We start from the raw sequence: 16,606 nt of genomic DNA on the forward strand, positions 1-16,606 counted from the left end.
AGGATTTCATCTTCAAGCCAGCTGCTTATTTGGGACACAATGCTGATGGGCTCACAGCAACACACTAGTGCTGGAATGCAGTTCAGAGCGGAATGAGTGTGGATATCATCAGCAATCCTATCACATCATTGTGCTCCAACTGCAATTTTTCCCCGGTCAATGACACAAAGAGAGAAAGCGCGCGAGAGACGGGCAGACAGAGAATTACAGTAGTCACCTCAGTGGTGGAGGGTACTAATGGAAGTTTTTGGAGCCTTTGGACCACACTGAAAATGAAGAATGAAGGGATGCTGTGAAAGTGGTAATACAATAAGGCTGAGGTAATTGCTCTCAGTTCAAAACTGAATGACAAATGTCTCGGGCTCAAAATGAGATTCATTCTTTCATGCTCCTGTGCTTTATAAAACAGTTCTCTCACTTCTCTTATTGCAGAATAAAATGGCTGCATGAGTGATTCAATTCAAATCAAACCCTTGGCCTAGTGAACCTTGGAGTAGTCATTTTGAGAGTGAGTAACTTGGGAATGATCAAGTTTGCCTCATTGGCATACAAAATCTTTACTGCAATATAAAATTACTTGAGTTTCAACCAAGTAGCAGAGATTATTGAGAACTGTCAGTAAACCCTTTACATTAGGAAACGCATATTCACAATTAATGAAGAGCTTTTCCTCAATTAATTCCTAATTTGCCTGCATGTCGATAGTAAGTAGTATATTGTTCCAGTAGTTATGTTTAGGTATGTGGTAAGGTCAAGGGATCTAAAATAAGGTCATGTAAAATAAGCCATTATATATGTGCTTTATAAGTAGGCTACTAATAAACAGCCAGTGTGCTAGTAATATGCATACTAATAAGCAACTAGTCAACAGGGAATGGTGTTCCCTAAGCTACAGTGTTACCAAACTCTCTCTCTTCTCTCTGATGTGGTGATTGGCTTTCATTACCACTGTCTTTCTTTCTGTGTAACTGCATTGATTTCGGGTTTCTAAAGTTCACAGCAAACATCTTGAGAGAGAAGAAAGTTTGATGTATAAAATATACGGTTTTAGAAACGCATTTAAGAAATATCTCTCACTTCTTGCAGTCTAATATATTGACAATTGAATTCATTGACGAAGAGCTGTTGTTTCAAATATTTCATCGCCTTCACATCACCCCTTTCCATATTTACAGGCTTTTTGATGTTTGCACGCAGCACATATCAATAGGCAGGCCTGCAGCTTTGATCTAACTTTCACCGATTGGTTGGAGTGTCTTTCACAAGAGTGCACCTCTAAGGTAATTATTCCCTCCAGTCATCTTAAGGTGGAGGCTCTTCACTGCATTACAATGGGCATTGATCTCTGTGTGTTATGCAGAGAAAGTAATTCAGAATGTTTCTCACACCTTCTACAACATCCTTTCAGGCTTCCTTCTTCCTCGCCAGTAACTACTATTGCCCCAATCAACGATTAACAGGAAAATAATGTTTAAACAAGAAATGTTAATTACTTTCGAAGAGTCAAAATTTGAATCTACCTCAGACAAACCAGGATTGGGAAAGTAGTTATGATGACTGTCATGTAAATGTCAATACTTGGCCACAAGCATGTGGCTTAGAAGGTTCTGTTTGCTCTCACAGTGTACAGTTTGTTTTCAGATCTCATATTTTCAAGTTACCATAGCAACTGATATCCTGTGGGAAAACAGCTATTTGTCTTAATGATGAGCCTTATATCTGGGAAACTTTTGATATTCAACACCCGAAAAGCTGTGATCAAACAGCAGCACAGACCCCAAAAGCTGTATTCATATCTCTTTACACCTCGACAGGATAACTACGTAATGGCAGTTTGAACAATATTCTTGCCTGATATTAAAGTCGCAGTAAGCGATTAGGCTTTATGCATCCAACCAAATTGCAAAAAATAACTTTTGGAAAAGGACAATTTCCATCTTCCTTTGTTCAACAAACAGATCCGCACAAAAACTCATATCATTGACAAAGTCTCTCTGAGTTTTCTGTTTGATTAATATGTTCTGGCTGCAGTGAGATGAAAGATGTTTCTGCTGTTTAAAGACTGTCTCAGAAAAAGGAACTTTTTCCCCTAGAACACCATTTTCTGTGCTATCTTCTGGGTCAGCTTGGAAAGATATGAGTAAAAAAATGAAAGAATAGTTTTTTACTTTGGTGACCTATTCTTTTAACACACACTTTTCAATAATGCGGGTCAAGCGCTAAGCCATTATTCACATCTAAACCAGGTTTCTGTTTTTTGGAAGTGAAGCGAGCTATTACTTTTTTACCCTTGAGTAAGACAACATTTTTAAGAAGGATTGCAACACACTGTGTTTTTTTTAATGACTGTTATCCAAACCAAATCTAATTAAATGAGTGGATAAAAACAGATGCAATCAAACAAAGAATACAATTCCCATGATTCAGAGAAAATTGAGTTTTCACTGTAGATGTTAGCAGAACTCAGAAAATAGTTTTAAACGAAAAACAGCATAAACTTTGGCGATCACTAAAATCACTCCTGACGTGACAGAATGACAAAGCCAGAAAAAACTGAAAAAATATGACCTAGGGTGCCCAAAATGCAAACTATAAAAAACTTTTTTGGAGAGTGTTTATTGACCATACTGTATGACGCTGGATCAAATTGTCCAAAATGCTTGTTTTTGTAAATTTTACTACATTTTTCAGTTCATGGTTTATAATAATTTCTCTTTGCGCTCCGTGTGCTTGTGGAAGAAATGCCTCAGTGCTTTATGACCTTGATGGCTGGTTTCAGCCTGTTCTAGTAATATGTTAATACTGGCTACTGTAAGGAAGTTTAACAAATAAAAATTGTTTAATTTTAAATGCGACATGCATGCACAACAGAAAAAAAGACATCTATGCATCAATGCAATTTTGGCAAAACACACACACACACACACACACACACACACACACACACAACACACACACTTTTACAACTGTGCTATCAGTCTTGTTTTTTAGGGCCAGATTTATCACTAAATTGTTGTTCAGTCTGTCTGTCTAAATTCAGCAACCTTCTTTTATTGATGACCTTACAACCTCATGCTTACTTACTGAACTGAACAAACTTAATTATATTGTCACTCCAACAAAACTGGCAGTAGTTAAAACAGTCAAAACAGTTTGTAACACATAGGCGTTCATTTCGGTGCACGTTAGCAAAAAATCTTTGTAAAGCGTAGAAGGTTTTCAATTGTGAAGATCAGTCAACTGACTGTATTCAGTATAGCTCAGAAGTGCCTTATTCACATTACAGACACAGGATGATATATTAAACTGGATTAAAGCTTTTGAGCAATCTAGCACATTATACAGTACAAAGCCCATACCCCTAGACTCAATGAAGATTAATTTAAGTTCAATAATGGTTCTGTACCACACAGGAGGACACTTTCTAATATGAGCTCAGCTTTTTATTGACTAGGGGATATTTCATTATGATAAGCATGGGAAATCAAATTTGTCATTCAGGAATTTTAATTGATTAATTTAAACTGTATTCCACTTCACTAGAAATAAATAGTAAAGGAGCTGAGAGTCTTAAATGGGTAGATTTTGGGAATAATTGTGCCTAATAAAATGGGCAACTTATTGTTCATCATTGAACTTATGATGAAGAATGTAAGATATTTCTTCTTTATTTAAAATGTCTTTAAATACATCACTTCCACATATTCTCTTGACTCATTGATTTTATTAAGTTATAGGAGTGGCCATCTAGGAGGATTGTAATGTTGTGCGTTCACAAAATAGATTGTCTATCTTCATTATCAAACTGAAATAATTAGTATAATAATAATAATAATAGTTATATATTTCAGTAATGGAGGCTAAACCTATGAATTTAGTTTTAATGCATGTAATAGACATGTTTTTGCACTGCAACAAAAAGTACTTTTGGCAGTTTATTAAAATATCTAGGATCCACAGTTAAAATCTCCCGCTCTCTCTTTTTTTCTCTCTCGCTCTCTGTTAACTGTCAAAGCTGTTATTCTTGTTACATCTTGCTATCAAGATCAAGACCCTGACACAGGCCTTAGTTTGTTGATTGCTCTAGGGCTTCTGGCATCTGATTTGAATAGATTTTTATGAAGTGAATAAAGGCAGCGTCAGCATTAATGTCTGCTGCTTTTTAAGTAGATCTATGCTTATCCTCAGGGAAGAGCTATCATCACTGGTAAGAGCATGTTTTTCGTCATTAGAGGACCATTTAAGTGATCTGTTTCCCTTTCAGCTGCTATCAATGAACAAGCAAAATGGCTGCTGGCCCAGAAATACTAGATACACTTTTCATTCATATACAACTGTTCTTTTCTTTTTTTGTGGGAACGTAGAAGTTAACCTAACCTACTGAAACCTCTGTTTGGGAACACCTACACTCATATGTAGGGTTTTGACTCTACCAAAGCATAAAAATACCATAGTGTGTTTGCAGATATTTAAGAAACATGCTAAGTTAACATACTTGCTTATTTGAAAAACAATGCTATGGTCTGTTATTCTCCTTTTGAAAATGCGCGTTTTGGTCCGCAATCTCGGCCTCTGTTTTGGTGTGTGAAACTGACCACCGCCAGTTTACCCAATCGTGTTTCGGAATTCCAAGTTGCCAGTTGGTAGAAAACAGAGAGTATTTAATTTCAGTCATGGTAGCTGGCAAACAAAAGAGGCCTGAGTGGGAATCTGGCAACCTGTGCGTGCGTCAAGAAGGGAGGGTCAGGTAAAAAAAAAAAAATAATAATAATAGTCTCCAATATTTTACATTTAGACTGCAATGCCTAGTTCAACCACTCTGTGTCAATCCTACATGCAGCACCTTTAAATTAGTTTGTGTTAGGTTAGTCACTTTAAATAATTCATATAAATTTATAAACATACGCTATGTCCAAGTTAACTGTCTTGTTTGTAGATTTTCTCTCAATATTACACAAAAGTCAAACAAACGTGAACAACGTTGCATTTATAGGAGGCTATAGCTTTATAGCTGAATTTTGACCAAAAACCTGTTTTCAAGAGTCGATGGACTTTACATAATTTGAAGATGAATATGACTGTCAAATGAAGGGTGTAGACAGAAAGGGTAAAATCGCCATCATACAACATATGCCCAGTGGTATACACAAAATTATAAAGCAGGCCTTGAGCAGCTTTACCGCTGAGAGGGAAGAGCTATTTCTGTGTCTGCTGGTGTGACAACAGAGACTACTAGGTCTTTCATATCAGACAGGAGTAAACAGAAGTGATACTTCTTGCTGTATGAAAGCAATATTTGCACTTGATATACTTTATGAAGGGTAGCAGAAAACCAGTGATATATTAGGCTGTTCATTGCAGTGCCTTATGAACGGATATGGACATAAAAGGTGGAGTAATAACATTTCGTTATTAAATGTTTAGTTGGTCTCATCATAGAGATTCAAATCAAGTGCACAGAGAGTAGAAGTAAACCTTTAATGAACATTTTACCTGAAATGAAAGTGTTGGTTTGAAGTTTGTGGGATGGACTGGCTTTTGAAACTGCCAGCTTCCTGTGCCACCTGGAAAGCGCACACCATGAAGCCGGGAGGAAAATATTGAGTCCGTCAGAAAAGAGCCAGTGCTGAAACACTATTCCAAAAGGTATGTGAGATAAAAGCCATTGTGGAGAAACGTAGGAAGCCAGCAAACAGATCTTTGTGCTGAAAAATAATAGTTTTGTGTCTGTGTGCACATATATCATCTACTGGGCAGTTTTTAGTTTTTTTTATATTGCAGCTACAACTGTGACTTCCATAAGACAATCTTACAATTCGAAGGTCCATGCTTGTTCTTCAGCTCATTCCACAGTTTTATAAGGGATGTGGTGTGGGTGAACTTGACAATGACAAAAGTTTAATTTTGTGAGCAGTTAACAGCTGATCTGCTGATTTTGATGTGTGCTTTGTTTAATTATCCAGCCAGGATAGGAGGATACAAATATGGCAGGGTTTAAAGGGATAGTTCAGTCAAAATTTTAAATTACCGCATATTTTACTCACTCACACTGAAGCCATCTTAGGTGTGTATGGCTTTCTTCTTTTAGATGAACACAGTTGGAGTTTTTTTTTTAAATGTATCCTGGCTCTTCCAAGCTTGATAATGCTGGTGGATAGTGACCATTATTTTGAAGGGCTGTCATGATATTAGATTTTTTCACACCAAGGTTTTTGTTACAAGGTTGTTATACAAGTTATTTTTTCTTTTTTACCCATGCAACAAAAATACAGATATATAGTGTCCATGCATTGCATACACTCACAGGCTTATTTGAAGCTACCTATGAAATTACATAAAAACATGAAAAAGAAAGATCAATAGTATGATGAATAAATATTGGGTGGACAAAGCCTCTCACTATCCCGCTCGGACGGCATTATTCTTACAATATGGAAATTCTTCAATATCATAGTTATAGCCAAAACCGGAATATCGTCAAACCCTAAATTAACACAATTTTGATATTTCATGATTTGAATATCACGGTTATGGTATATCGCGACATTCTTATTTCGAAGCTTCGTAAATCGGATATATCTGTAATTACTGCATCGTAAAACGAACACTTTCAGGGCGTTATTGCATGTCCTATGAAGCAGATCGATGGGTTTTTGTAAAAAAAATATTTCTAGTTTTTTTTTTTATTATGACTGACTAACTTAGTGAATGCCCAGTTCTGGCTTCTTGTCTAACATTTGACTCCACGTATGACGTAAGTTGCATCATATGTTGAGTCAAAGGTCTGCTAAGAAGAATATGCACCTCAGAATCAGTGGAAGTAGTAGGTCATCTGGGTACTTTTTACTTACTATTTTTTTTTAAATATTATGAACTCTAACATACTACACTTTACAGTAAGTATTTGATTTTGGACACTGGGTAAAGTCCAGGTCACACCAAGCCAAACGACAACCAAGTAGTGGCAATGAAAACATACGGTGTTGTTGCCTAGTGTCGGTAGTGTTAGACAAAATAGCTGCGCTTGCAGAGTACACAGACTACAGCCGATGGTAAACATGTGATGCGCATGCATGAAATGTGAGTTTGATATGTATATCAGCAGCTATCGATATTAAATATTCATCAGCAGAGAAACCTTCGCTTTCATTTTCTGCCACTGACTCATTCTTGAAACTAGGCATCCAATCAGAGTTCTCACTTACCCTGACGCCGATTTAACATGCTGAGCCATATATTTAAATATCCAATATAATTGAAGCTAGTTCATTTTCACTTATCACCTTCTATCCATTCATCCATTTTCCAAACTGCTTATCGTGGGTGCTGGAGCTTTCGCATCATGTCTTGCCATAGGCAGGGACAGACCCTGGACAGATGGCCGGTCCAACATGGGGCAAACACACAGACACACTTACAGTCTCACTCATTCCCACAGACAATTTGGAGCAGCCAGAGGAAACCCACGCCAGAACTTGCAAACAGGCCTAACCGGGAGCTACCCACCACCCTAAAACCATGCAGCCCCATAATTTTTTTTATTTAATTTTACATTTTTTACTTTATCATTGGTGTTATTACATTCATTATGAAAACAAACAGCACCTACTATAAGTGCAATAAACTGGCCACTGTGTATTGTTTCCTAGGGTACACTTTTTTTTGTGAGCTCTGTGTCTGAAATGGAGTAGGTTAATCTTGTAGAGGTACTGCATATCTTGAGGCTTTCTTGAGAAATCCAAGATGACAGTATCGAATTATGCAAGACCTGAAAAAGAAAAAAGAGTAGAAACAGACAGAGCACACAATGTCCATCAGTACTGTTGCTAAGCAGCAGTCAGTCAACCATGGCTGGGCTGACAAGTCTAGCTCTTCCTGCATATTATGATGGTACTAAAACTGAGGTTGTATGTCTCAGAATGAAATCTGGCCATAGATCATTTCTATGAGTAAGGTGTTGCTTTAGAGGACAAGTCAAATGATAAAAGTCATATTGAGAAAGTGTGGATCAATATATGTGCATCAAAAATACAGTTATTCAGAAACTATTGCTTACGCTACACTGTAAATGTACACTTTAGTGTGCTTCATTTTTTGTCTTTTAAGAAATAAATATTAACTATATTAAACATTAAATTGAGTTACACCATCAAAAGTAATTTTCAGATCAGAAAAAAAGACTAGGATACACGAAATGGGAAAATGTGAACAGCTATTTTCTCTGCATTACCATAAAGACTGCTTTCAAGCTTGAAAAAGGACGCACAACAAAAAAGTTGCTCTATGTTGCACGTTTTCGGAGGCCATATGACATATTGTGTTGCAAAACAAATTTATTCTTTCAATGAATTGTTTACTGGACAAGGTCCAGTAAAAGCTTTGCCACTGCAAGTAAAAGAAGAATTTTAAAGTACAATTATATACATGAGCAACTTATGTGTATAGACATAAAGTCAAAATACTTACTGCATACTTACCGCAGTATGTCACACTAAACATATTGCTTGTACAACACTGAATATTTCATGTCTTGCATTCTTGACTAGTTGATTGCAAATAGCAATTTATTGCTTGATAAACCAGATAAATTGAATTTTATTACTGCATAGTTGACATTAGTGGCACAATTTTTAACAAGCCAAATTTCAGAAGCAGTAATGATTTAAATATGTGAAACTATAATGCTGCATGGCATAGCATCTACTACAGCACACCGAAACTGCAGAGACTTCTGCCCACTCAAGCCAGACATCGAGGCATTTCTGAATTTACATTTGATTATACACAGATATAATTTTAGTTGACAAAATGATGTGACTGTAGCAGTTAGTTGGTGTACCATATTGAATAGAATGCATTTAGCTGCTCACCAGTTAGTAAGGCATGATTCAGGTACTCCAGACGCTAGGGCAATTCTGTATGTGGATGGATCTGTTGATTTTCATGAGTTAATTTATCAGTTATAATTATGTACATTGTCAAATCCCTGCACTGATGCTGCCTCCGTGGTAGGGATAATTCAAATACAGTCATTGAGCATTACAAATAACACACAATACACTTCCAGCGGCTTACACCGTCTTCGCATAGTGCCATTCCTGCACTCTTTTTGCTATCGCTGATGATCTATCACATGCGAATCGGTACTTCCATCGATAAAGAGACTCATGCATTTTTCAGCATTCAAATACCTTCAAGCTCCAGGGATGGATGCGGCTCGCCTATCAGCTCCACAACAACAAAGACGCAATTCATAAATATTAGAGGAAGACTGAGCCAAGAGTTTCTTTTCTTCCCTCCCACTGCCTCTCGTTCCAGCTGAATCCACCTTGTTAGCGTGCTGTTCCTACAGAGCTTCAGCCACAATGAGATGACATCGAATTTACCCCTGAGATTTCAGGCTTGTTAATCTATTGCTCTGTCGGCAATGGCGATATGAGTAAAAAGCAAAAGAAAGGGGATATTTGTATGCGAATGTGTTTGTCATGTGTTTAGAAAGTCAAAGACAAATAAACACATCTAGGGTACAATGAGCTCCTTAGAGTAAGCAGACAGAGAGTGTTGAGTGCTGAAAGAAAGAGACAGGTTGCAGGAGCTGCATATATTACAGCGCTGTGTTTTTTAACAGGTGGTTAGCAACTGAAAAGTGGGTTGAAGATCTCTTCTGATCGTTTTGTGGACAGGGGTAAATAACTACACTAAATGCAAATAATTAAATGCTACAACGTAGAGAAAAAAAGGTTTTACGAAAAAATACTATATCAATATTTTCATTTTATTTATTTCAGGCTACTTCGAAATTGCATGTTTATTTCACTGTACAACTATGTCGGTAGCTATTTGTGAAATTTTCTACCAATTTCTACTTGTTTCAAAGAAAATCCTACCCCATTTGTGCAGTGTTTGAAACATAATGTCATACTTAGACAGGGCATCAACATAAGTTTGCTTAGCTTTAGCATTAAAAAAGAAAAGAAAAAGAAGAGGAAGAAGAAGAATAACAATAAGAAAACTACGTTGTGGATCCCACATGCTGATCTACAATCCATCTATATCTAAAATAGTTTTTCATCCTTGATATCTGTGATCAAATGTTGTTCATTGAATTATTAGTTGCTGAAAGCATAACAATCTCTCAGGTAACTATAACTATGGTTCTTGAGAAGAGGAATGAGACATTGTGAGCACTGATGTGTGGGGAACACTCTCAGTGTGACTGGTATCTGAAGTTTATGTCTTAAACATAACAGTCTGTAACGTCACTAAGGTGCACCTGTAAGTACAAGTGGGCACTGCAGTACACATCATCAACTTCTTTGTCTGAAGGAGACATTTGCAAACAGGCCCGAAGCATGGCAACAAGATGCAGTGCCTCATTCTCTTCTCAGAGAACCATGGTTACCTCATAATACAAGAATTTCTTTTTGAATTTTTGAAACTGCCTCACCTAAGACTATGGGAAACAGATACCCACTCCACTATGTTGAGGGGAAGGACTGCCACACCAGCTAAGCACTGCAGCAATGGGCATAATATAGCACTCAATAGATTTAACTACCAGAGTCAAAAAACACAGAAAATAAAAGTCCTATATTCAGGTACACCTCAGTTTTAGTATTCCCTACAGCCACTACCCAAACTTCAAACCCTTTACAAAGAAAGTTTTGGGGGTTTTTTCTATCCACTTTCCACCCTTCCTTTTGGGTGAGGCAGTGGTGTCTGACCTGAGCACAGAGCTCAAATGCCTAGTTATGTCACCCCTTTATGCTAGACACCACCTAGCATATTCCCTGGGAATTCCAGCCCAGGGAAAGCATTTTGGTTTCCTTAGCCATCTCTATGGAGAGCAAAATCTTTTGAACTCTACCCCTAGGACACCCAAAGGGGAATAACAGTCTTTCTCTCTCATTAGAAAAACACTATAGAATCTCAAGAACCTGGGCTTTCAAAGGTCTAGGAAAATGAAGAGGGATGCAAACTTTTAAGTATAAGCCACTCCTCGTTGGGTTTTAGGAATTTGAGACCCTATTTTAAGACCCTTGACAATAGAGGAAGGGATCTGTTTTACATGTACAGGATCTTCTGTTCATCGCTCCAATAGGTGCCATGAAATAAGTAGGGGTGCAAAAAAGTAAGGCAAAGCCACATCTTGTTGGGTTCTAAGAGACCATATAAAAGCTCTCACCCAGAGCAGAGGACTATACTCAATTAGCTACAACCACAAAATACCGCTTTCCTCAAAAAATAGCTATAAGGGTGTCTCTCTGCTTAGAGAACCCCAATTTCCTGGGGGAGGCAGCATCAACCGTGTGTGCTCACCTAGTCTGCTAGATTTATGGCACCTGTTCGAGTAGTATTAAAAATGAGGAGACACTCTTTTTCTAGCAAATATCCTCAACCTGTGTATTGTACACTACCAGAAAATGCTGCAAATCTTGCTCACATGAAAAGGCAGAACGTGTTATTATAAGTGATATATGCCATTTTAGTACAACCCTTATTATCAGACTGTATTCTTTCTTTGGTGGAAGGGGTGTAAGTCGCAACACTCACCTTCTGTAGTTATACAATTACTTAGTGCAGTTCAGTCACCTCCTCAGTGGACAAATGCTGGCCCTGATTCAAATCTTCAGCAGGTCGACCTAGTGTACCTTCAACACCACTATTGTGTGCAAGGCCCTGCCATTCAAACCCGACGGCTTGTGAGGGCACAGTCGGATATATTGACTTCATGGACTGTCATTGGCTATTTGTACTTCAAATGTGTACTTCAAACACTGGTCACAATAAAGGCATTCCCCATAGAGTCAGCAGTGTGAGTTTTGATTCAAAAGGCAATTGCAGTTATAATGTATATCAGTGCTTCTTAAACTTAGGGTTTCGTTATTTATATATATATATATATATATATATATATATATATATATATATATATATATATATATATATATATATATATATATATATATATCAGTCGTATGTGACAAAGAATCTGTGAATAAAACTGACCAGAAACACCATTAACTTAAGTTAAATATATGGCATTAATCAGCAATATGCTTTCACATAAATAACTCTATTTATTGTTTTAATATTTTTTTTATATTAAAAAATGCCTAGAGATTGACATCAAGAACATATAAATCAGCCGAGCTGATGTGTGTGAAAATAACTTAAACCTAAAACAAACCTCAACCATTAGTAAGCCCTAAAATCAGAGGAAACGTTAGATGAATGACACTGATGTACAAGCACTAAACACTGTAAGTAAGTTCTTTTGTAAATCTAACTCTACAAAAAACATCTTGTGTTTGTTTTGCTTTTGGTCTTGTCTTGTTTTGTTCATGTGTGTTATTCACTTTTTTATGTTTGTTTTTGTTTTGGGTGTTTCTTGTGCTTTGGTTTTTGTTTGGCCTTGCTTCGTATTCTTACTAATCTACCTTCACTTATATTTCATAAGCATAAGAACTTTGTCTAAAAAAACAACAACAAAAAAAAAAATTGTAGATTAATTCTGAGCAGAGAACTATACTAACCTGAAGAGAGTGTTGCCAATCAGAGAAGCTACTGTTACTAAGGGAACAGGCATTACACAAAAAAGCAAAGCATCGAACCTTGCACAAATCATAAACCAAATTTCAAATGATGTCATTATAGGAGCCTTTTTCACATCTAAATATTTTGCATTAAATGGTTAGCCAATTATTGACCGTAGGAGAATGGTCTCATACGTGTTAAATCTTGTACCTTTACATATATTATTTTACTTATTTTATTTTCAAATACTCTTACGCTTCAAATCAATGTTTGTAATATTGCCATTCATCTTGATGCTGGCTAAAGCTGGTCTAAGTTGTAAGGCAGCAGATACTTTATTTTCCCCAGACTGCAGATGCCACCAAATTCAGGCCAATTTCTAGTATGCTGAGTGAGATCATGAAAAACGAATGCCTCGGTCTCGCTTTCCGCAAGCTTCCTACACACTGTCTATTTATCACCACAGCTGATAGAGATAAAAGATGGCCAGAGTGTCTTGTTACTGTGGAGGGGAAACAGAGCTCATACATTACCAGACTTGTGTAAAATGTCTGAACTAATGGTTATGTCTAAGGCTGGTATTGCTTTAACAGGAACTACTACTGTCCTTGGAGTCCCTATACCGTATGTAGTCTACTTTCATTTATGGAGAAAAAAAATAGTATGGTATTACTTCCTAGTCATATCTCAATACAACTTACACAAACAAACATAAAAAGAGACGGGCATCCCGATAAACACACATCACTGTTATACCCATCATCAAGCATGTTCAAATGGGAAACTAAAAGATGGGATAGGCTTATTATAGACCTACAGAGAATATTGAAAATTGACAAATTTATTCCAAACGGATATGTCAGTTTGCCAGATGTTTGCAGTTCTTCAGTTATAGTAGTAACCTGCAGCAAACCTTTGGCAAAACTGAACAATTTGCCTCTACTGGCAAATAGCTTTTGGCAAACATTTGGCTGCCACAACTGATGCACATTTTGTTCAACATACAGGCAGATGATTTTGTGGCAAACCTGCGGCAACAATGAATAATCCAGTAGTCAAACTCTCATTGTAAACCGATGTCTAATCAAAAAACCTCTACCAAAACTATTTTTTGTTTTGTTTTCATTTCACTCAAGCACAGTGATCTATCCTATCATCTTTACTTTGAGCCTGGGTGCTTCAAATTACAAAAGGTTGTGCATAACCTTCATACAATGTCTTAACAGTTCACTTAAAAGTAAGTGGAGTGAGTGGATAATGATCCGGTAATGATCTTCCACTTCCATTATTCATGTAGAAGAAATGGCATCTCTCCGTACATCTCAGATCAGTAATTTAACAAGGACACAATCCACACAAAATTGTTAAAACCGACATTTGAAATGTGCTAAATAAACTCCACTCTCTTTGTGTGGCTTGAACCAACAATCATTAAGCTATACTATTTCTTGCTTAAATAAATGCTAATAATAATAATGTCATGCATTTGAAAGTCTAAAATGTACCTTCTGGAGAAGCTTAGGCACTTGAATTTGTTCTGTAATCTCATGTTAGGGAAGCTATAATCTGTATTTACAATGTTTTAATTTACTTCCACCCATCTCATCTCCATGAATGCATTCCAGTGTTTTAGATTGTAATGGCACAGCATTAACATTAGAACACTCAAGCAGGGATATCCATTTGCATGCACACAAACCGTCATGTTGATGAAAGCAGATGGCAGATTTTAGTTTTTTTTTTTCAAACATGCTCAAGAGTTGGCTATATTTCAGAAGGATCTCCACACGGTGTGTATTTTGCACATTGTATTTGGGATGTATTATTGAAGTTCACCTGATGATATCTAAATCAGGTTTTTGGTGATGCACAATAACCAGTGGAAATATATTACTAAACTGTGCGCAATTTAACTTAAATATTAGTTATTTGAAGTGTTGCAAACTGCTTTCCATTGAACTAGTAGCTAAATGTCGCTAGATGACATTAAAATGGCTAATTCACTGATCTATAAAAGGATGAATACAGATTAGTGGGCAAGATACAAGTTTTGTCAAAGAATTTCCAGGTTTGTAAAAGGTAACAGTCTCATCAGTGTCATCAATATCTACCAAAGACACTATATCGGTCAATACTCACCAACCATTGTTGATATCTACTAAGCTGTTCAATAAAAACTGTGTTTTTTGTGTATTCTCTGGTTGAAATACCTTCTAAAGTAGCCGTTCTCAATTCCAGTCCTTGCGTACCCCAGCTTTAAACATTTTGTATGTTTTTCTCATTGCTTCAAACGTTAGTTCTATTTGAACGTAAGTGCCATGCGAATCGGACATTGGGATATTGTGCCATAATTCCAGTTCGAAGAGAATGTATACGTTCCATTCAAAGGGCTCTGAAGCGTGCAAGACAGGAAATTATTATTTATTTACAGAGCAATGCGAATCCGTGAATGAATGTTCCAAAGTAAACTTTAACGGATTTCCCCTGTTTAGGGAGTAGAAAGCAATGAACATTGTGTAGGGCCATATCAGTCAGAATACAGTTCATGCACGGAGCTCACTTCTAATGATTTAATTATCGGAATCGGGTATGTTAACAACGAAAGACATGTAAAATGTGCTGAGCGGGGTTACACAAGGACTGGAATAGAGTTTCATATAGAGTATAGGTCAGTGGTTCCCAGTCACGTTCCTGGAGGCCCCCCCAACACTAAATATTTTGCATATCTCCTATGTCTGACGTACCTGTAAGAAGGTGAAGCAAAACCTGTAATTGCAATAAGACTAATCTGAGAAGGGATATCCAAAGGACCAAAAGGACTTCAAATAGAATGTCCCCCCCTTATGACACCCTCTTATGACACCCTTCTGCCCAAAGGACTTGGTTTAAAGTTCATTAAGAATAAGGCATTATATGTCATGTGTCTTATGAACCTATTGTTCTTCACTTTCATGTTAGGTCTCATTTGAAAGGTCTCAGTGTGATTTGGTAAATTGGTCTCAATTTCACAGTAATCACTTATATTATGGAAAAGATTAAGAACTTGGTAGAACTGTGTTCCGTTGAGAAAGGGGTGTGTCCTCCTTTTGGGTCTCTGAACGTGTTCCAGCCAGGTGTGACCATGGAGCACGGGAACCTAAAAACCAAAATGTTTGTACAACTACATTTGGGATCTCTTTGTCTGGTCTGAGTATATAAGGAAAGTGACAAAACACAACAAGGCGCGATTCTGTAGCCAGATCGGCCCGTAGTGTGTGTCCTCATACACCAAACAATGTACAAAAGACCAGGTATACTGACCTTTTAAGTTTGTTTTATTTTGTTTTGTGTTATTTTTGTACTGCTGATCAGTTGTGCAAATGTTTATCAATCATACCAATTTGGAATCTATTCTTGCCTGGCAAAATAAACATTAATCTTGGTTGACTTATAATATTGTCTGAAATAACTTTTCTAGTAGGTTTTCCGCATTGTTGGCGTGCTAGGGTGAGTCAGATCAACGATCAATGTATGGAGCCTGGAGCACGTTTTTGAAATCTTGACTTCTGGCCACCAAACTGGCTTAGCATGCTATTACTTAGGGAACGCATAAGAAATTACTCTTTTTGAGTCTATCGAGGAGATGGCTGCATTAAGGTATGCGATCTACGGGGTAGCCTCTGACTAAGACCTGGACTAGCCCAGATGTGTCGTGAGTCTGTTCCGGCCAAACAAGGTCTCTAAGCGACCCAGACTCCTAACGAACGATAAGTCGAAACTAGGAAATATTATAGTTAATGATCCAAATTTAATCACAACTAGAGGGATCAGCAGTTACATTTAAATAAATATAACTAAAATCACGAAAGATTGGAGTCAGATAAAATTATGTATAAGGGCAGTATTATAATTGGAAACACAAAAGATTAATAAATATTAGTGATTTTTAACGAGACGCAAAGAAAAGACCGAACACGCATTGACCTTCGACCAGGGCCTCAGGACCCTTACACACCCATTTCCGGTTTTGGAGTCTCTACTGATGAGCTGATCATCTGAATCAGATATGATTAATTGAGGATACATGGAA

Source organism: Puntigrus tetrazona, chromosome 16, assembly GCF_018831695.1.
Source record: "Puntigrus tetrazona isolate hp1 chromosome 16, ASM1883169v1, whole genome shotgun sequence".
NCBI classification, from domain to species: domain Eukaryota; kingdom Metazoa; phylum Chordata; class Actinopteri; order Cypriniformes; family Cyprinidae; genus Puntigrus; species Puntigrus tetrazona.